This window comes from Podarcis melisellensis (assembly GCF_964234715.1).
Source record: "Podarcis melisellensis genome assembly, chromosome: 17".
NCBI classification, from domain to species: Eukaryota; Metazoa; Chordata; class Lepidosauria; order Squamata; family Lacertidae; genus Podarcis; species Podarcis melisellensis.
This window is the reverse complement of record NC_138534.1, coordinates 21,331,531-21,354,889: the sequence shown is the minus strand read 5'-3', so window position 1 is coordinate 21,354,889 and position 23,359 is coordinate 21,331,531. Positions and strand designations below refer to the sequence as shown.

At 40.9% G+C, this 23,359-nt stretch overlaps 1 protein-coding gene and 1 long non-coding RNA gene across 28 annotated transcripts in view; one reads left to right on the top strand and one right to left on the bottom strand.

Annotated features, from left to right (window-relative positions):
- The window catches only part of PTPRD (protein tyrosine phosphatase receptor type D), a 1,158,377-nt gene that overhangs the window by 705,264 nt on the left and 429,754 nt on the right, over positions 1 to 23,359 (top strand). For all 27 annotated transcript variants that reach the window (XM_081893652.1, XM_081893642.1, XM_081893658.1 and 24 more), the window contains one exon: positions 7,045 to 7,084. The gene's annotated coding sequence lies outside the window, so the exon portion shown is untranslated. The remainder of the gene's footprint in view (positions 1 to 7,044; positions 7,085 to 23,359) is intronic.
- LOC309360450 overlaps positions 1 to 23,359 on the bottom strand; it is a 316,242-nt gene that overhangs the window by 249,775 nt on the left and 43,108 nt on the right. The gene's annotated exons all lie outside the window — the stretch shown is intronic.

Sequence of the window (23,359 nt, the reverse complement as noted above, 5' to 3'; positions counted from 1 at the left end):
GGTCCTTAGAGGAAGCACAAGGTACAAATACAAAATCCATCAGTTGCATGCTGAACTGTTCAAGTGGCTTAGTACCGGAATAGTGGTGTAATATTACCTAGATGATGTGGACTGCAATTCACATCAGGCCCACCCAATGGCCAAGGATGATTGGCGCTGTAGTCCAACAATATGTGGAAGACACCAAGTTGGTTACTGCTGGCATAGCACAACAAAAACTGCCAAACCAAAATACCACCCGTTAACGGGATAACCGTAAGAGCAATATGATGACCCAAGCAGATGTTCCCATTGTCATTCTCTGGAAATGGCCCTGCAGGCAGGAGCAGAATCACCATTTCAATGTGCTTCTGACTTCCAACCCACAAAACCAACCCAAAATGATACTGTCATCAAAGGTATCAAAAATTGCCAAGACATCCAAGACAATGAATAGGGTTGCACTCCCTTTGTCCCTATCCTGGTACATATCATCAATCTGAGTGTTTTTCGGTGCCAAATCTGGGTCTGAAGCCAGCTTTAAATTTCTCTAGGAAACATGTTTCCTCAAAATATGCCTGAATCTGATCAGCCACCAGCTTCTCAATCAGTTTGTTCAAAAAAGGGTGGGTGATTGTTGTTCAAGACTTCTGGAGGCAAGGAGAGCTGCTTGAGGAGAAGTTGCACCACTGCCTCATTCAGGATCACACCGTTTGGCAAAAAAGTATGTGGCTCCCCCTGGGCCTATTCAGTCAACCCACTCTGGCTAGATCAAACAAGCCAAAATGGGCAGGGGCCAAGGCAGCATGCACTATCACTGAGCAATTGTTGCTGGGGGCTTAGAGAGAAGGAGCAGAACTGCCAAAGTTTTCATGGGCGCAATGGAGAGCTAAGGAGTTGAATTGTTATGTGAGGATGGAGGAACTGCTAAGCAGGGAGAGTGGATGGTGCCTGAGCTCTCCACACTCTAAATACACCCCACCCCAGTGCAATTGCACCCCTCAAGCTCATGAGCCTTTTTTGCTATTAGCTAAAAGTTCATAACAGTAGCTGATTTCTTGAGAGAACACATACTGTGAGCACCTGTGCTGTCCTTGAATCACACCTATTTTCAGACAGCATGAGAAAGCAGGGGGCAGAATTAACATAGCTTATTACACATTTTCACTTTCATCCTGGTAGACCCATAATACATGGCAAATGGGATGCCCTCTTTCTCTGCTGCTCTCTCCAAGGGAGCATTATTTCTGGGAATAACAAAAATTGGGTCAGCACTTACTCCTGGCACATAATGGCCTAAGAAGTAAAATACTATACGCATTCCCCAGCCTCTATTCACAAGGGGATTCCTGTAGAGTTCTCATTTACATTTCTCATCTAAACTATTCATGCACAGTGCTTGATAACGAATGCCCTGTGCAGGCACATCTTTTAATTACATCTCTGAAAACAAATACCCTGGGATGCAGGCTTAAAACAGTTTCCTCCTAAGTAGTCCTGTTGAAATTGAGTAGCTTACAACAGAATGAATGCCAGCTGAAATATGGGGAGTAAGTCTGTAAGCAAAAGGCAACTTTTGTATTTGTCACTTCTTGAGTTATGATTTTCATCACGCTTGTTGAGGGTGCAGAATGCACAGAACTAGGAGAGCCAGTATGAACCCCATGGTGCTGGGATTGGGAAAATCAGATTCAGATGCTACATCAAATCTGCATGAGTAGTTTTCAAACCAGCAACTGAATCAGCACACAGAAGCTGCTTCCATGTACCATTGCTCCTTGGCTGGATTGGGGCACATCTAAATATTTTAATTAGCCTCTGCTGAGCCTATGTGTTAAGAAATTACATGACATTTTAAAGGTACCACTTAAAATTTAATTTTTAGTTATTATTATTTTCTCCCCTGAAAGAAAAAAGAGGAAGATAAAAATAATTGTGTAGGGAAGCCTTGAAAGGCTATGTGCACTGCATTCTTCTTACACCTTTAAAAAAAACAGGGGCTAAAAATGTGCTGGTTTCAATATGGCAAATTATATTATGAATAATAAATTTATTTTCATTCCAGTTATTTTAGGTTCTCAGCAGGACCCCTTTAAGGCATAAGCATAACAATCAAAACTGGATTAGCTTCACAGACTATGTGTGCAACTGGTTTCATCTCTCCTCAGTGAACAGATCTAAAGGGAGTTTGACTGCATGCTGATTGACGGAATCCCTAATACTTTCCCTGCCTAAGTCAAACAGCCTCACTCAAAACACTTCTGTGCAGGCACAACATCTTGCAGTTTTCACAGCTTTCTGAACATCAGCATCTTCTCCCGCCCTGAACGTAAATAAAATTGTTTCCAGGACCCAACAGCTGGCATTTGCTGGTTGAAGGAGTGAACAGGAAGACAATGTGTTCACAGGATTACAGAACAGGCTGAGAGGGGGAATTTAGGCAGAGTTTTATAAGCTTAGTGAGCCAGAAAATAGATTGGGGTGCACAGAGGAAATAATGTGTCAGTCAAAGCTAAGTTTGCAGATATAAGCCTCCATGACAGAAGAGCAGCCACAGGCTCTCATCGCCCTTGCAACTTCAACTCTTACCTCTGAGCTTGGTGTGAAACTCGGAGCAGGTGTTTGGGAGAGATCTGATTCTCCAGTTGCTTTTGCCATGTCCCCAGCAAGAACACAGCAGCAGTGCAAACAACTGGAAAGTGCAAGCGACTGTGGAGTGGAGCGAAGGAGGGCTTCAAAGAGGAAAGTCCTTCCATCAGCCACACAAACACAGTATTGCAGCTGTTTCATCAAATGCCTGGTTTTCAGCTCCCTGCAATTGCACACCTTCCCATTATTACCACTGTTGACAGCATAGTACCTGCAAATCACTAAATCCTTTTCCTGTAATATCTGCATATGACTGGAACATTAGGAGCTTTTACAGTACCATCAGGATGTAAATATAGTGAGCTCTGAGTGAGACTGCAATCATGTTCTCTTCCTACAAGGTAAAAGAAAAGGGGGAGGGGGAATTCATGCCTGTGTCCTTCCTCTCTGTAATCTGATCTGCAACTGGTGAGCTAAAAAAAGAAAAATACAGTGAATAAGACAGACATGTTTCTAGCACAAAGCCTTATTGGTAATACTATGCAAAGTGCCCCAAAGGCAGCCACACTAACATTCTAACTTCTACTTTTTGGAAGAATGTCTGTTATGATTGTGACACACAGTAATTAAGGGGACCGTCTGTTCAGTTGCATCCTCAGTATCTGTTTCATCATTTCACTTTAAGCATTTTTTTAGTTCTGCCAGAGGGAATGTGTCTTTACACCAGAGAAGGGAAAGAAGATTAAAGGAGTCCAGGATGGGATGCAAGTGTATGGTTTTCTCACCTGTGCTGCATTCTCCTCCTCCTCCTCCTCCTCCTCCTTCTTCCATGAAGATTGTCTTCCATGAACATGGTCTTAACAGTGAGTCTGGAGGTGACTGTGGAGGGAGGCCAATTCTGGATCCACATGTCCTTCCACATCGGGGACATAGGTCTCTGGGTGGGAGTTGATCAAGGTGAGGGTTTGCCAAATGTGCCGTCTTCTTAGCATGTTTCTCCCTTTCGTCCTGAGTTCGAGCATCTTCATAGTCTTTGGTAAAGGCTGTTCTCCAACTGGAGCACTCGCAGGCCAGTGTTTCCCAATTGTCAGGGTTTATACTACTTTGTTTAAAAAAATAAATAGATATGCTTTGAGAAAGTCTTTAAACCTCTTTGGTTGACCACCAGCATTATGCTTTCCCTTTTTAAATTCAAAACAGAGTAGTTGCTTTGGAAGACTATAATCAGGCATCCAAACAACATAACCAGTCCAATGAAGTTGATGATGAAGAATCATTCCTTTGACACTGGTGATCTTTGCCTCTTCCAGTACACTGGCATTAGTTTGCCTGTCTTCCCAAGTGATATGTAAAAAATTTCAGTGACACCATTGATAGAATCTTTTGAGGAGTTGGAGATGGTGTTTATAAGTGTTCCGTGTTTCACAAGCGTACAGTAAAGTTGGTAGTTACAATAGCTTTTTAAACAAGCATTTTGCTTTCGCTGTGAATGTCCTGGTCCTCAAACACTCTGCACTTCAATCAGGAGAAAGCTGCACTTGCAGAGCTCAGACGATGCTGGATTTCAGCATCAATGCAGGTCCTTGTAGAAAGATAGCTGCCCAGATAGGAAAAGTGATCAACATTTTCCAACATTAAGTAGGATTTGTGGTACTTCAGAGGAGTTGTTTTGTGCTTGTTGGTGCAGCACTTTGGTTTTTGGGATGTTGAGCGATCGGCCAAGCTTTTTGTAAGCTTCTGCGAAGCTATTTAGGATGGTTTGGAGGTCATCCTCTGAGTGAGTGTGCACACTACATTGCCATCAGCATATTGAAGCTCTATGGCGGAAGTTATGGTAACCTTACTCTTTGCTTTCAGCCTACCCTGCTGCATAGAGGGTTGTTAACAGATCACTAACCGTGACTTAAAACAGCATACCAATGCACAATGGGATGTGAAATGCTAATCCAGCATTAATGTCAGGCTTTGGGGAATCAGCTTCCTCCCCCATGGCTATGAATGATAAGATCAAATGGAAGGAACATCTTACCAGTGTCCATTCATTCTGACCCCAGATTTGTAACAGTTTGCAAAAAGGCTACAAAAAAAGAAGAAGATCCATTCATCTGCTGGATCCAAGGAGGGTCTACCATGGACTCAGCTAGATTGGTAGAGAAAAAGTGTTTTATACGCGTTGTATATGTGATTCAACACCGTGACATCAGATGGCGCTGTGGAGTCCCGTCTTTCCCTACCGGATTTCCCTGTATGAGTTTCCAACGTGTTTAACTCAGGCATCCCCAACCTTCGGCCCTCCAGGTGTTTTGGACTACAATTCCCATCATCCCTGACTACTGGTCCTGTTAGCTAGGGATCATGGGAGTTGTAGGCCAAAACATCTGGAGGGCCGCAGGTTAGGGATGCCTGGTTTAACTGAATTGCATCTTTGATATGTCTAGATCCAGCCCTGGTCACCTGCTTTGGGAAGGGAAGTAGCAGGAAGGGACACTTTAACTTCCTCAGCCAGCTCCAAAGTTCAGTGTAGTATGACCCCCACCTCTCCGATCCCTAATTTCTCCAGCATGTGTAGAGGACAAAGCATGGAGTGGAGTCAGTGACAGCCACAAATTAGGGTCTGCCAATAAGCAAAACCAAAATGTGTGGGCCTCAGCTGCTGCTTATCCTTTGGATATTCCAGGATCAATTACTTGGTTTCACCTCTTTAGAAGCACAACCTTTTTGTTTAAGGACATCCTCATCACTGAGTTAGGCATACAGTTTAGCTGGAAAGAGCACAGGGGGAATTGTGCAGTAGGACCTGAAATAAATGGCAGAACCAGCTTGCACAAAAGAAAGGGGCAGGAAATATTCCAGTCACTTTGCCATTGCTAGAAGGCAATTGAAAGAGAGTAGAGGAGAGCCCGATCAGCCAGTTTTTCAGAAGACTGTCATCCTAACAGCCTGCTGCTATCACCATATTTATATATATTTTTGTCAGGTTAATGCAAGCCATTTACACCTGGCAACCAGCGCCGTCCTTAGGAATCATGTGTAAGCTTCTACACCACTGGGTGTTATTTTGGTTTCTAGCAACACCAAGCCAAAATAGAATATCGTGTTTAGAAACCTTTAGCCAAAGCATGTCACAGTCTTTCCTTACCTGCAGTCTAATTTGTTCCCTTGCTGCTTTGAATACAAATTTAGTCAATTAATTTCCCAGTGCAAAACAACGTTTTTGAGTAACTGGGATGATTCCTTTGTTGTGTATAATTTCTCCTATCTGTTTTTCAGTTTAAGACTAAAAATAGACCACACTACTCAAGAATTGTGATTTAAATACAAACATAATATATATTAAAACATCTCGCTGTGTAGCAGTACAAATGTACCATCATATAAATATTTCTTGTTGCCTAGTCATCTTAAAATTTACACTGTACCATGCTACAAAAGGAGCTTTGCCATGGCAGGGAAACCTGATTTTGCCAAGATGCTTTAATGCCATGGAGTTCAGGGAACTGCAGGCAGGAAGAGGCTATGTCAATATCCTGGAGAGGACAAGATAAACATCAGGCCTTGAAGAAAATAAAGTTGGGAAGATATAGGAAAGGAATCGGCTGGTGCTTAAGGATCCTGACCCAATGAAACATAAGATATTTTAAAATGAAGGGGACTTCTCCTAGTAGGATGGCGTTCCAAGATCAATTTTTACTTTTGCACTGTGCCTGTATCTCAAAAAGAAGTCAAAATACACATTACAGTATTGCTTCGTAAAAACAAGACCTCCCGACTACTTTCCCCACTACTGACAACTTGTCCTAGACTCCAGGGGTCAGCAAACCTTTTCAACAGGGAGCCGTCAACTGTCCCTCAGACCTTGTGGGGGGCCGGACTATATTTTCTTCGGGGGGGGGGATTAATGAATTCCTATGGCCCACAGATAACCCAGAGATGCATTTTAAATAAAAGCACACATTCTACTCATGTAAAAACACGCTGATTCCTGGACTGTCTGCGGGTCAGATTTAGAAGGCAATTGGGCCGCATCCGGCCCCCAGGCCTTAGTTTGCCTACCCATGTCCTAGAGCACTGCTAAACAGGATATACAGGTGTGTGTTTGTGTACACACACACAAACACACACACACTTTCCCCTGCTAGATAACAGGATAATAGATTGAATCTCTCCGATCTAAATAAATCACTTATATGATTTCTTCAATGCATTGGAATTACAAATAATAATGATATCACTCACGGAGTTGTATAATTCAGAAATGGAAATAAATGAAGTAAAATAGTGGGGGGGGGGGTTCCTCTTTATAAGCTGAACTTTTCGCTTATATCTTTTGCTATTATGTCTTGACTATAATTCTTTCATGTAGTTTATGTCTTAGCATTTGTGATTTCATTAGGTAAAATAAAGACGCAATTTGTTTTGATGCTGGAATAATGAGAATATAGATTATGAAACCTTGTTTCTTTTCTTTTCTTTTAGGTGAGAAGTCTATACAACACCAGAATCTAACAACACCAAAGTAAGATTTTTACAACTGCTTTATTTTATGATGGTGGGGAATATGCTTAATCTCAAAGTGGGAATTGCCGGGCAAAATCTAGAAGTTGAATTGAACTAGAAAGAAGCTTTGCAGATTATATTTTTTCTTTTCCTTGAATTATATCTGGAAACTTTATTTATTTATTTATTTATTTATTTATTTATTTATTTATTTGCACTTGTAGAGTGGCTAGAATCACTTATGAGAGAGTTTATTGGCTCTGTACGCTTTGCATGTTATGCTTTACCAAACCTTTACTAGTAATATCTATGGTGCTTCACAATAATAATTCATTTGCAAAATAAGATTGCTGTCAAAGACAAAGATAAAGCCTTCAGGTGTTTAAGACTCACATGATAAGGGGGAAGGCAGGAATGAGACTTTTGGCACCGCCTCCTGTGTTGCATCCTTTACTGCCTTCTACATGCTGGGAATGTGAATATTTGCAATGAGATGCCTTATTTACTTTGAGGAGGCTTTCCATGTGATTTAGAATCCTGGAAGACAGATCTGCAATTTGTGAAGGCTAATGGGGCCAGTAACAGTGGGGGGCTAGACTAGCATGCTAATCACTACTTCCCCTGACATAATTGCAAAGGGGATTTGAGCACCCAAGCAGGTTGTTCAATGGTGATGTTGTCAATGGAAACAGTTTAGCATTAAGAGTCATATCTGAAGGAGATGTGTGAAGTTTGGTTTTTGAAAATACTGCGTTTGAGAAGGTGATGAAACGTCCAAGCAAAAATATCAGACAGTGAGTTGGATGTGTGAATCAACTTGAAGGAAAAAGTTCTGAGATCAAGTGATAAAACTCAGTTATCATCAGTGTAGAGGTGGTACTGAAGTCCATGGCTTGATGTGTTCATCCAGGATCCACGTGTAGACTCTAAAGAGAGATAGAGATTGCTAATGGACAGTTTTCACCCTGGAGACATGCAAGAAATGGGGTCCCCAAAAATCTAGCTTGGGACTAGTGATTTTCAACAGGCTCATGAATTATGTGGAGTGGCCGAGTTTGTGAATTATGTCGAATTATTCACGTAGTAGAAACAAAAAGAAATTGTGAAGACCTCAAAATGATTATTCATAAAAGTGGGGTGACTGGCCAAATGGCAAAAGTAGCTCATTGTAAGTGTGTAAACTGATGCACAATACTATGCTTGGAATCTTGGTTCTTGGAATATTGGAATCTTAGTTTTCAAGGTGGCATCATCTTCTGACATTCAGCACTTGAGAATTATATGCATATTACCTTGCCCCTACTACTCCCATGCCTACATCTCCTAGCTCCATCTTCATTCATGCTCTGTGAACACACCAAATGTATACACAATAGCATTCACTGAAATGTACATTCAAATGCCACTTCCCTTATTTCCTCTGCAGGGGAAGCAATGGAGGAAATAGGAAAGGCATGCCAAAACACATTGTCCAGTCTAGCTTTATTTGGTCAACCTCGATAGTCCTTGGGCTTTGGGTAAGAGACTTTCCGTATGTGAGGAGCAAGAAAAAACTTTAAGAAAGCATGAATCGGAAGTATTATTGCAAGGAGTTGGGGCCTTATGCATCAGGAAGCATGAATACTTTTCTGGACTTTTTGTGGCTACTTATGGCAGGACACAAACTGCTAAGTCCTTCAAGATAATTCTCAAAGAACCAAATAAAGTGCAAAATGGCTCCATTGCCATGCTTAACAGATACATTAGAGTATTGTTAAATATCTTCAAAGTTAGAAATATTAAACATTTCATTTGAGCTGTTTCCAAGCTAAATACCGTACTGATATTAAAAATCCAAGATGATCTTAAGATTTAAAATAGCCTGTTGATCTTCCTACGGTGCTATGTTGGAGAAGCAGTTCCGAGATTTTCTCCCGTCAGGGTGGAACAGAGAGCGATTTGAAGGGGCCTCATAATATGAGCAGGCAAACAAATCCTGATGCAGAGGAAGACAGATTAATGGCAGGAGCAGTACAATAATGAAATCTACAAATACGGGAGTGAGTTCATAAAGGGCCATAGACCTTTGATTGCTAGCGACAATCTATTTTACTGGGATGAGACCATGTGACCCATTTCAGCTGATGGCTAGACATCAATACACTTCAAAACAAGAAAAACCATTCTACTTAATCCAGGTTGAAGTACATATAATTTACAGGCTCTAAAAATGTTTGAAACAAATAGTTTTGATAATGCAGTGAAAGACAATGCAGACCTATGAATGGCGACAGTGTATAGTGAGGTGTGTCTCTGCTAGGGGTTTATCCCCATATAGCTTGTCTTACATTTGTATCTGAAAGCAAGCAAGCCCATAATTACCCTTTGCAAACCATTGCAAGTTCTAATAATAACAAAAGTATTATTAACTGTTAACATTCATATACAACCTTTCGATTTAATTTCTACAGTGGTTTAGTTGTACCTTAAATCCACATGGATTTGAACTACTGTGTGGCATCTAATTCACTTATTTGTTTTTGAAAAGCTAGGATGACATTAGTCTGCAGTGGATCTGTGAAGACCACATTGCCCCTGTATTTAGCCTTAAAGGAAATCAGATCCTTGGTGCAGATAATGAGGGTGTTGAAAACTCTAGTGCTGAACTGAAACTTATCAAAATACTTTCTTCTGATATTTCTTTCTTTTCCCTACCCATCCTACACAGGTTACTTTGCAGAATTTTCATTAAATATTCCCCTACCAATTTTTTTGACAACCGTAGGCGCCGACTCCTAGAGACCAAGGCAGTTTCAGCCCCCTGAATATATTTTTTGAGGGGGCTGGTCCCATCTCAAATTTGAGAGAGCGTCCGGCTCCACCTCTGGCTCCTCGCAACATCATGCAATGTCATGCCAGGGCCAACTATTCTTCTGGAGAAGCTGGCACCTTTGGTGACAACAAACATTCTATACCACCACCAGGGGCATGGTGGAATATGGGGGGGGGGAGGTGGCCAGGCTGCCAATACATTGCTCTTGAAGTTCTTGCTCACTCTTAGAGAGACAGCCGCTGCTGCTACCGCTGCCACCACAAAAACCCTTTGGGGAAAATAAAGCTGATCTACAGCCACCTCACCAAAAACATTGGAGCAATTCGGTTTAATGGTCCACTCACTTTCTCTCCCCATGCATAGGGTGGAGAATTTTGAGACCATTTGTACACAGCTGTACACATAAATGTCTCTACACAGCTTGAATATGACCCCCATGCTATGTGATACTTTGTTTCCCCCCCCCCCGGTGGGTTAATTCCTTGTACACAAAGTTTAGTAGTCAAACACTGAGTCTAAAATGTAGAGGGACTCCTGCGGATTCTCCCTCTATATTATCCTTTCTAGCTAAGCACTGTAGGCTCTCGAAGCAAAATATTACTTTGCTAACTCTGTTGTTTATCTCATCTCCCCTAGATGTATCTGGTTTAAGCATATTGCTGAATAAAGGAAATGATAACATTTTGAACTATTTTTCAATTTGATATCAGATCAGTAAACTTGTATTTCTATCTTGTTTCTTCCTTTGCTGATATTGGATTATGTGACCACCAGCGCACTTGTTTTGGTCCATGGCTGTACTTAGCTTGCATCTACTGCACAAAGTGCATTTTATGAACCTCAGCTTTCCACTGTCAATAGGAATATGTCCTTGACTTGACACTTAAGCAAAGCATGATCCTATATTTGTTTTATATTCCAGCTTCAAGTTAGATGCAAGTACCAGAGCCAAACCATTTTAGAAATGGTCTGAACCTTAAGATTAAAGGGGAAATTAATGTTCAGAATATTCAGTTTGGTTCTATTCCATCATCATCATCATCATACCCAACCCATGTGACTGGGTTGCCCCAGGCATTTTAGACAGCTTCCAGCATATATAAAAACATAATGAAACATTAAACATTAAAAACCTTCCCTATACAGGGCTGCTTCCAGATGTCTTCTAAAGATTGTATAGTTTCTTATCTCCTTGATTCAGGGTGTGGGTGGGTGGCTATTGTATAATTCCATACCCCCCAACATTTCTCTGATGAGAATAGGAACACCCAAAGAAAAGAGGGACATTCTGGGATTACATCAGAAACTGGGACAGCTTCTGTAAATCCAGGACTGTCCCTGGAAATCAGGGGCACTTGGAGGGTCTGCAATGAAGCCAGTAGCAAAACTGCTGTTTGTCTTAATGAAGCATGAACAGCTTTGGTCAATAACATAAGGCAGAAAATCAAAAGTCCCAGTAAGAGAGGGGGTGGGAGAGAGAGAGAGAGAGAGAGAGAGAGAGAGAGAGAGAGAGAGAGAGAGAGAGAGAGAGAGAGAGAGATATCTGAAAATTGTAATTGCTCTCTTTCCTGGAAACCATTACTTCTTCCAAGCAGACTTACAGCAATTTGCTTATTTATGGTAATGTGTATATTTACTTTACTTGTGAGGGAAGTGAATGCTAATTATGGAGATCAAAGGCTATTGAAATGGTGAGAGTGGGGTGTCTCTGTGTGCCTGTCTAATGTTAGGTGGAGGGAACCACTGCCCTTAAAACAAAGGAGCTTGCTAATAGATCAGCAGGTTTGTCGCTGATATCTACGATGGAAAGGTGCTAGTATTTTCCATAGAAACAACTTAACTTTCTTAGCAAGTGAGTCTTCCTGTTTTCCGCAAATGACGTGATCTAATTACATACAGTTTTTAAATATTAGTGCTACTTCTGATGCAATATTTTTTCCTTGTTTGCTGTCCTTGTTGAACAGTGAGTTCAGTCATTGGGTAAAAAGAAAAGCTCCCAGGACTTGTTTATCCACAATCACTGAAATCCTAGCAAAATGTGTTAATTTAACTCTGGATGCTTCCCCATAAGTAATATGTTCTCATTTTGCTGCCATCCTTATAATGAATCACCATTTTATCCAGCATGCAGGTATTCACTCTTACCATGGCAGTAATGACGTCATTTCCAAATTGAATCTTCATGAAAGCCGACAAGGTTATAAAAACCGTCACTTATATAATAAGCTTCTCATTTTGCGTCCTTATAACAGCAGAAGAGAATTCTGTCTCTAGTTGAGGTGGTTTCCTCGACCACAAGGGAATGCTAAGGCTGCCTATGATGTATTTCATTTTTCATAAAGATTTAAATCTCCAGATTTTGCCAAGGAAACAGATAAATCAGAAATGCCTAACCAGAGGGAGTGTGGATTGTATTCAAATTAAGATACAAAGGGAGTACCAGTTTTTGCAGGAGAGGTCTTTTGTGTTTTGTACAAATCCACTATGTCTAATTACTGACTTATCGTTGTGTGAGAGAGAATGGGAGCTTTGTTGTTGTTTTTTTAATGCAACAATCAGAGGCAGAGGCATCAATGAGAGTTTCAGCACAAATCATAGATGAGATAGGTAGTGTTGCATTAACAGAGACATGCCTTTGTTGGATCGCAAAGCACCATGTATGCTCGCATAACAAAACATAGCTTAAACAATCATTTTAGAATAGCTAACAATACAGTGGTACCTCGGGTTAAGTACTTAATTCATTCTGGAGGTCCGTACTTAACCTGAAACTGTTCTTAACCTGAAGCACCACTTTAGATAATGGGGCCTCCTGCTGCTGCCACACCGCCAGAGCACGATTTCTGTTCTCATCCTGAAGCAAAGTTCTTAACCTGCAGCACTATTTCTGGGTTAGCGGAGGCTGTAACCTGAAACGTATGTAACCTGAGGTACCACTGTATAGAAATCCACACCTTTTTTTGCAGACCCAATCAGAAGAATCTGGGGCAGAATCTAACCCTAACCCCTAACCACTAACCCTGTGCATCTGTCACCCATGTACCTCATATGCTCAGAGGAGAGTGGGAGCACTCACTCATCAGGTTCATATACAGTGGTACCTCAGGTTACATACGCTTCAGGTAACATATGCTTCAGGTTACAGACTCCGCTAACCCAGAAATAGTACCTCGGGTTAAGAACTTTGCTTCAGGATGAGAACAGAAATCATGCTCCGGTGGCGTGGTGGCAGCAGGAGGCCCCATTAGCTAAAGTGGTGCTTCAGGTTAAGAACAGTTTCAGGTTAAGAACGGACCTCCAGAATGAATTAAGTACGTAACCAGAGGTACCACTGTATAGTATACACAGTGGTACCTCCGAAGTTGAACGGAATCTGTTCCGGAAGTCTGTTCAACTTCCAAAACATTTGGAAACTAAGGCACAGCTTCCGATTGGCGACAGCAAGCTCCTGCAGTCCCAAACACCAACACAGACATATGTAAAATACTCCACTAAATATTCTGAATCTCTTTGAGTTGCTGAACAAATTTAGGAGAACACAGGCCAACAACAGAGAACACAGGTTCATATGCATGCATCACCCCACAGATATGCCCAAATAGTGTGTACACTTACACACACATGTTACTTTATGCATACCCTTCATACATGTGATATTTAACTCCTGAGTCTGAAACATAAAGTGTACAGAAGATTGGGTGTCTATACATATAGGAATGTGCTTGTGCATATCCCATTTAGAGCCTACTTTAAATTTGTAAAGGGGGAACACGACCTCAGGACCCTACAGCGAATTCAGTATACCTATTTGCCTGAATATGTGCAGAGGCCAACAATCCCAACCTCACCTTGCAAATCATTAAAGTAACTTTAACTTAACATTGGATCTAAACAAGAGCACGGTTTGCCCAGGGGGGAAAGTGGTCTTCAAGGTGACACTGTCTGTCCAATATGTGCTGTAAACAAAATGAGCTTGAAATTATTTTCTTTCTTTCCCCCCTAAAATAAAAAAGTTAAGAATTAATGGAAGGCCGCTATATGCAGCTATTTTTAGAACGACATAGTCAAAGGCCTCGTTTGAGTGAACTACAGTAAAAGCTTGCTGCCCGAGATGGCCCCAACTAGAGAAAAATTATGTGACATTTGGGACCTTGATGGGACATTTGCCCTTTTTGGTGTTAAAGAGGCTGTTTCTTTGGGGAAAAAGATTAAGAGACATCCTAAGAGTTCAGCACAAGCCTTCATAATGATAAGTAATGATGCAACAAATGGAAGCAAAGCTAAATGACTGGAAATGTGATTACTTTCACAGCAGAAAGTTTCACTAACATTTCATCAACAGTTTCCTCTTGCTTATGCCTTCCGTAGAAACAAGTCTTTATGTACTTTGTATTGTATAGCGCTGAGTGAAAAAATATCCTGCCACTTTCATAACTCTACTGATGGGCCATGAAAGTGGGAGGTCATCCTTTAACCGCATTAGTGGGAGGCAGGCAAAAGTTTTAAAAAACCTTTTTGGAGTGAGGAATACCTTAGCAGTAAAGGCAGGGTCAGCAGAAGTGGGACATAAATACTGTTTTTCATTTACAGAAACTTTCCCCAACAATTAGTGGCTAGCTGGGCAGCCACCTTCTCCCACAATGCATTCTGTGAATGAAGCTATGTTATAATATTTCCTGTTTGCAGAAGTTTTTAATATTTGATGAATTATTGTATTTTAATCTTCTGTTGGAAGCCGCCCAGAGTGGCTGGGGAGACCCAGCTAGATGGGCGAGGTATAAATAAATAAATAAATAAATAAATAAATAAATAAATAATTATTATTATTATTATTATTATTATTCATTTTTCCATTTTTGCCTTTAGCAAATTCCTCTGAAATACAGTGCAAATACTTCTGCTCATATTTTTACCTAACCACTTCAGTCCAAAATTTCCTACCATCCAGATTATGTGTTATGTTGGAAAGCTAAACTGTTTGTTGGACGAAATGTACATTTATGATGATGCTAAAAGAATGATGTTGCTGGACTACAACTCCCATCATTTTTATTTTTATTTTGCCTTGGGCATACTGGCTGAGGCTGATGGGAGTTGTAGTCTAAAGCAGCTGGAGAGCACCAGGTTGTGGAAGGCTGCTTTAGGACGTCCAAAATCCTTTCTGGGCTTCTGTCCCTGCATTGACTTGTCTTAAGTGTCTAGAGCAATGGACAGGAATTACATCTTCAGAAAACGGTGCCCCATGTGGAACTGTTTTAAATGTCAGAGAAACGTCATCTGTGGAATTCCTGTCTGCTGATAGCCATTTTCATCCTGAAATCTGCCTTGTTAAATTAGCTACATTTGTAAAAGAAGGTACTGTTTGTTATTCCTTACCCCAAATTACAATACATCTGTAAATAGCAAAGCAACAACACAAGAAAACATAGGCTAACCAATTTATGTTCCACTTCTTGATTTCATTTAAAAGGTAATTTGGGATTAACGAAAATAATACATAAATGTTTTGTTACAGACTTTAATTTTCATATAATGGATACTTATTAGACAGAGAAATGTATCTTCTTTTTCAGAAAGTTGCATTTTTCCTACCTCTGTTTCCCCAAAGACATTATAAGGTGCATGCAGATTATTCTGATTGCTCACACGGTAGGCAAGATAGCCAGTAAACATGTCGGCCACTTTGCAATTGGAAATTTACCAAAAAGTCCCAATAAGGCAATGTTTTTTCAGACCACTGCTGCATGTGCACAAACTAACAAGAACACTTAGATTGGAAATAGCATTTAAACAGACAGGCAGTAGTGATGAATTATGTGGTCAAGTATATTAAAACACTAGTTTATTGCAGAGATGGAGAACCTCAGGCCCAGGGGATAAACATGACCTTCCAGGTCTGACCCTTGGAATTCTTTGTAGGCCATGTTCCTTTCCCAGGCCTCATGTCCTCTTCGCCACCCCTGCTCCATACCCTTCTTAAGAACTTTTGCATGGCTGAAATGTGTCCTTGAACTGTGGTCATGGCACTTCCTTGCTTGGATCGGGATGTGTGAGCATCCTTTGTTTCCATCCTTTGTTCTGTCCAGTTTCGCCTAGGGCGCCATTCACTTCTGGTCTGCGACTCCCAGGAGGCTGACCATGAGGAAATGTTATCCTCACCCCCCACCACCTAGTTTTGTAGAATAATAACCAAAGAGCAGTACATTGGATCCAGCTGAATCTTTGCATTTGTGGAAGGGCCCCTTCTGTTGGTATGAGGGGTTTCGGTCCAATAAAGCAGGTTTCCTCAAACTTGGCCCTCCAGATGTTTTTGGCCTACAACTCCCATGATCCCTAGCTAGCAGGACCAGTGCTCAGGGATGATGGGAATTGTAGTCTCAAAACATCTGGAGGGCCAAGTTTGAGGAAGCCTGCAATAGAGAATTCGACTCTCTATCAGGTGCAAGTAAGCAGAGGTAGAGCATTTGGCCACAATAAAATAACTGGAAATCAGTTGACCAAATGAACAAGTTTTATTCCTTTCGTGAGCTTCATAATCTTGGTTCAAAAATGAGCCATTCAGTGGGTCACATACTGATTCCAAACTGTGATCTCACTAAAGCTCAAGAAAGTCTTGGCAGATGTTACCTACGGGAAGCAAAAAGAGGCCAAAAACACTGATGAAAGCAACTTTATATTAAAAAAATCTTCATCGACGTCTTTCTCTAGGGATATCCCATTTTATCAAAGCTGGCTGACTGAAGGACCTCAATCCAAATAGTACAGAAGAAGAGCTATTTTGACAAGACATTTCAGCGCTTAACATCAAAGCTTCTACTCTTAACAAGCGTGACCTGGAATAATCTGATCTGAAGCATATAAAATCTCCAGGGTAGAACCAGTGATAAATGAAGTGAGTCAGAGAAAATTAAAATTAATGTGCACCTTTGTCCAAGGCTTGAGAAACAGGGGAAGACCCTGCTATATTCAGATAACTTTCCGTAAGGCCCAAATTAGTCACCAATTTGCACTTCCGGAATCCTTATGCCCTTTGGATATATTCATTTGCTGATATTGCCATGTTTCAAATACACAGAGAGATTGTGATCTTATGGCTGGTTTGCGAGTGACCTTTCCATACTTTGAAGAAACTTCTCACAACCTATTTAGTCACCTTGCTTTGTCTTTAGGGAATGCACATTATATATGAAATTGGTTTCTCGTCCTTTCTTCTTCTTCTGCCATTTCCTCCAATTCCTTGTTGTATATCACCTCACTTATCTGCGAACCATTTGCAGCCATTTACCATTTGCTCTCCCTTGTTCTGCAGTGCAATTATGGCATGTTTCTTTTCCACGCTTATTGGAGAAAATGGACTACAAATGAAGTGAATGGATACACACATAAATAAAAATGAACCAAGCGTCGCTCCTTATCCCCCACCCAGTGTATATACTTGTTTCCTTCAATAGCATTCAGTCCCCCCATGGTTTTTTTTTAAAAAAACCAATAATAATATATATCTGTAGTTGACAAAAACTCTGCCTCTAGGAGTAGGTAAATGTTTTCATACTCAAGAGATACCCAACATCTAGTGACAGGAGAGATGGCATATGTGTAAGGTAAAGGTAAAGGGACCCCTGACTGTTAGGTCCAGTTGTGGATGACTTTGGGGTTGTGGCGCTCATCTCGCTTTACTGGCCGAGGGAACTGGCATACAGCTTCCAGGTCATGTGTGCAGCATGACGAAGCCGCGTCTGGCAAACAAGAGCAGTGCACGGAAACGCCATTTACCTTCCCACTGGAGCAGTACCTATTTATCTACTTGCACTTTGACGTGCTTTCAAACTGCTAGGTTAGCAGGAGCAGGGACCGAGCAACGGGAGCTCACCCCATTGAGAGGATTCGAACCGCCAACCTTCTGATCGGCAAGCCTTAGGCTCTGTGGTTTAGACCACAGCGCCATATGTAGGGTGATGATTTTTCATCATATATCATTTCTGGTGCTTTTAAGTGCAATTTTCCTCTCCGCATTTCCTCCCAGTCTTCAGGTCAGGCATCTTAACAGAGACATACTTCTCTTGGGTTTGGAGTAAACTTTGTGCTCCCCTTTTCTGTTCCATTACCCAATTTGCCGTCAGCAATTCAGTGTTGCCATACAATTGCTTGTTTTTGCATGCTTTTACTATGTCATGTAGGATAATTACTAACAAACACTTACCACACAGTAAGTTACCACAGTGTACTCATTTCGAATTCTGGTCAGCTGTGGTGGCCTTTATCTACAGAAGCGTGGAAACTGGTTTTCTGTTGCCCAGCCATGATTGTGTATGATAGGAAGGAAGCACATTATTGCCCATATACTGTTCTAATATATAAGGTGAACTTCTATCATTCTTTTTATGGAAAAGTTTGAAGTAAAGGAGACACTGACAGCACGCTTAGCTCTGTACCCCAAAAGTGTCAATAGCCATGAACCCAAGAAGAGTCCAAAAATGCAGATATATGCATTGTATGTGTGTGTGTCCCCAGAGAGTAACAGTACATAGCATAACACTCAATTTATGTACCACTAGTCCCACGGCCATCTTACCCATAGGCGCTAGGGGTGCAGGGCACCCGGGCACCGGGCTCACCAGGCTGAGAGTCTGGGGCCCAAGAATTGAGTCTGGGGAAGAGCCCGCTCGTCGGTCGGAGTGCTGTGTTGGGCTCTTCTCCTCCAAGTGGCTCTGTGCAGCGAGTTCAGGAGTGACCTAGCCAGCAAGACGCTGAGGCAGCCGGCCAGCTCTGCCCTCCTGCACATCTGGGACTGGGCAACCTGGGGAGCGGTGGATCTTTGCATTCCAGCACTGCATATGCTTAAGACAGCCCTGATTAGTCCTATGCATAGTTTCCTATGAGTAAACTCTGCTGCTTATAGGCACAACTTGTGAAACACGCTGAGCTTTCAGGAAACATTTTCAGACAGCTGAAATGTAACAATGCACTTTTAATTAAAGATGCAAACATTCTCGCCAAGAAATGTGACCATTTCAACTGCTAGAAAGAAGTGGGAACCGCATCAAAGAAAAAGCAAGAAGTATCCCACCTCTGTTTTTCTTCCTCTGCCTTCTTCTGTGCTAATCTGTCTCAATCAAACTTAAACACCTGATCATCACCATGTTCACTTTCCAGATCAAGAAGAATTGGCTGCTTACCTTTGCACTCTGGCAGATGACATACGTAATTGTTCCTGCACTAAAACAAAAACAAAAACCTAGAGCTGCAGTCTCCAGTAAGCCCATTCCACCTTATCACTGATCATTTTGCCAAGTAGAAAGGATAATGTTATCACACTTGCACACCTGATCAGATACTGGGAAAGCAAAGGAGCATAGCATTCATCACATGGTGTGGCAATAAAGATGACAAGCTTACCAAATGGTTACGTGTAACAGCAGTCTGCATTCAGCACTGTCTAATGAAATGGTTTCAGTCTGGCAGGGACTGGCAGGTCCCAAGCTCTGGTACCGCTCATGACAAATTAAGCTCTAGGTGCACATTGTTTCTCATATGGTGAGGTGGACTGAATGAATTTCAGGAAGTAGGTCAAGAATGTTATGGATATTACTTCATCTAAAATTGTGAGCACTTCATTTCATGCATTTTAGAAGAGCCAAAAAGGGACATTAACTAAAATATACATGATCCTGGCTGAAGCTCTGACCAGGGCGGGAAAGAACTGAACTAGACAGAGGGAGACAAACAAACAAACTCTGGTGTTTATAGAACACAATTCTACCATTACTTTTACTATTTAACTTTTATCTTTTTGCACTGATAATGTAATTTTTTTAATTAGAGAACAAATGCTTACTTTATCTATAGTGAATATTCACTGACTTGGAAGCAAGTAGCGCCTGCATACCTAAATTCTTAGAAACTTGTGTTTCTTCAGACAAAACTTTATACAGTCACGATACCTGCAAACACATGAAACATTATTTCTTGTGTATATATCATTCATCTCCAAAACAGGTTGTCTCACACATTGCCCCCAACACCCCAAAATGAAAATTGTGTCCTCTTCAGGTGGGTTCAGTACATGCATGTTGAAGTGTACGTGGGTTTCTATGAGATGAGAAGTAGTGATAGTAGCAAAAAACTTTATTGAGAAAACAGACCTGAACAACAGCTGCAAAGCAACTGCTTATATGTATTCCTGAAGGCTTGAGCCCCTCCCACTCTAAACGTGATTGGCTGTCTAAACTCCCAAGCAGCTACCATATCGCATTAGCCCATGTTACAACACAATAATTAAACCTCTGGTGTTATTAAGGAACCACTGGAACATAAGACCAACCTCAATATATACAAACCTCCACACATACAAAGTTGTAAGCCTGCACAAAGTGGCTATACCAGTAGAAAGAATGGAACTTCAAATAATTGGCCAACTCACTGTTAAAATGTATATTATTATGCAGTGTAATAACCACAGGCTTGATTGCCGGGGCACATTCGTTGATATAATGCCTGCAATTATAATGAGGGGAAAAAAGAATCCAACAGGAGTACCAACTAAAGCAAACAATAAGACAAAAATTCAAACATGTTATTAAGATACACAGAACCCCTTAGCAAGAGAAAAAGCCTATCACGCTCTTAATTGCTGGTGTCTATTGCTGCTTTGCTATTCTCCCCCCCCTTAAACTCCTTAGAGGTTTTAGTCCATTCAAAAAGGAAAATAGTGCATTAATGAATGTCTTAATGAAATCACCCTGGTAGTAATCCAAATTCTGCTTCGACTCACAGCTTCAGTTGGTTTTCTGTCTTGCTGTACAATAATTGCATGCTAATAGCACCACCAACATGGCTGTAACTTTGAGTAAATGATTAGGTTTCAGAACTTCAGGCAATAGTGGGGAGCTGGTTTACTTGTCATAAAGTAGGTAAGTGTCAAAGCTGTCTTTTGGAGATTTAAGGATCTCAGGTAATTATTATTATTATTTTGTTATAGAAGCTTGATTCTGAAAGGATTGGTATTCACCTGTAAATGCAATTAAAACTATGAGGCTCTTAGTATCATAATTTCTAATTCAGAGTGTACAAAGTGCTTTGCAGTTCTTACTTCATTCATCTTCACAGTTACTGGGCAAATGTAGCCTCGATTAAGGGAAATGGCTTATCTAATGGTGTCCCAGGAACTAAGAAGATTCATGGCTTTGCATGATCTGCAAATGCCCAGCCCCGACCAATGTGCTACAATAGACAGACACTGTATATACTTGCAAGCAGCTTAGAATGTCACAAACTCTTTTTACAATATTCAGGTAGGTAGCCGTGTTGGTCTGACGCAGTAGAAATATATCAAAAAATTGTCTGGTAGCACCTTAGAGACCAACTAAGCATTTCTTTTTTCAGCAGCAACTGATGAAAATATAAATACATTATAGTTACAGTGACACCTTCCTCTTCAAGCATAGTCATCCCACTGCCCTATGAATAGTTTCTTTAAGTTGCTCCTTGCACACTGGATATTTGCAGATTTCAAAAAAAGTGCCACAACATTCCACTTTTGCACATTAAAATAAATAAATAAACGTTTTGCTGACATAATTTTCTGCACTCAAAACTTCCCCTATTATTTTCTGCATGTATGTGCATGTGTACAGAAGGACAAGAATGTCTATGAGTCTCTGGTTCCTTCCAAACGTTTTAAAATTCAGATCAGCTTTTCAAAATATTGCACTAGAACCAGAAAAAAATAAATAAATCTCAATATGGTTATAGTACAAAATACAGGCAATTTGCATCATATGTGAGGGTTCAGTTCCAAGGAATATGTGTATACACAAAAGTCGTGTATAGCCAAAATTATCCTTAGGGATAATTATCTCCTTAGGGAGAAGCTGGAAACCCCAAGCAGACCCATAGATTTTAAGCTCTCAGCCTTTTCCCCAGGCAAGTCCTGCTCAGCTTGCTCTGTAAGCAACACAATGGCTCTGAGAGTAGTGGAGATACTCTGGGGAGCTCTCATGGTACAATCCAACTTCATGCAAGATCTCACGAGAGCATCCCCACAACTACCAGAAGCAACGTGTCACTGGCCAAAGGCACCCAATGCCAAGGCGTGCCAGTCAGGACATGTCCATGGGGAATAGTCAAAGCTCCTTTTGCACCAAGTCCACTGGTGGTCGTTTCCCTCACCAGCCCACCTTCAGCCACATGTGGTTGAAGTCATGTGTGTTAAATGTGCATAAGATGTGGCTTTACTGTATGAACACAAACAGATTACTTTGCAAAGATGTAAAATAGTCAGGAAAAAAAATGTCATTAAGAAGATAGATGATAGATAGATAGATGATAGATAGATAGACAAAGATAGATGATAGATAGATAGACAAAGATAGATGATAGATAGATAGATGATAGATAGATAGATGATAGATAGATAGATAGATAGATGATAGATAGATAGATAGATAGATAGATGATAGATAGATAGATGATAGATAGATAGATAGATAGATAGATAGATAGATAGATAGATAGATATAGATAGATAGATGATATAGATCGATATAGATAGATAGATAGATAGATAGATAGATAGATAGATAGATAGATAGATAGATAGATAGATATAGATGATAGATATACGGTAGATGTAGATAGACAGATAGATAGAAGATTATGATAGATCGATCGATTGATAGATGATAGATAGATTGATATATCGATCGATCGATAGATAGGTAGACAGACAGACAGACAGATGATAGAAGTTTGACCTGAAATAAAACATCGCAGTATGTTGTATTTATGTTAAGTGTTCTAGCCAGCATTCCATTGCTACTAAATATCCTCAGTTGTCTTTGAGCTACTTTCCCCCTTCCCCTTTGGTGTATTGTACTTCTGCAAACCTTGAGTTTTTTCCCCCAAACCTACTGATATTTCCCACCTATGTATGTATTTTTGGTTTCATGTGTCCACACTAACTCCTGCACTTAAAGAAATAGTGGGTTTTGCACGTCCGCTGCAAAAAGAGAGAGAGTTTCTATAGAACTAGAGTTTATCATTTACATAAAGATATGGAGGAATATTTGGGAGGGGCACCCCAGTTTTCACTGAATAAAAAGCTGCATTGAGAGTTCACCAAGGCTGTGTGCCTGATGCACATTTAAAGCAAATCACCCCACAAGGAATCCTGGAAATTCACAGATGCTACAGTTCCCAGTACCCTTAATAAACTAGGTTAGCCAAGATTTGGGTGTGTGTGCACACTTTAAAAATATGGCGTGTATGCACCCCAGTTCAGTACCACTGTTCCAGAAATGAGAAGTAAATGCCTTATAGCAGATATGGAGAACTGTGATCAACCCAATTCCAATAAGCGGCAAACAGCAATGCCAAGCTCAGGGATAATCGGGACATATGCATATTATATGATGTCATCCTAACAAAATGTGGTCTTCTCTCTCCCACCCCTGCCCATCCCCATGCCGCTGCAGCTGCCACCAC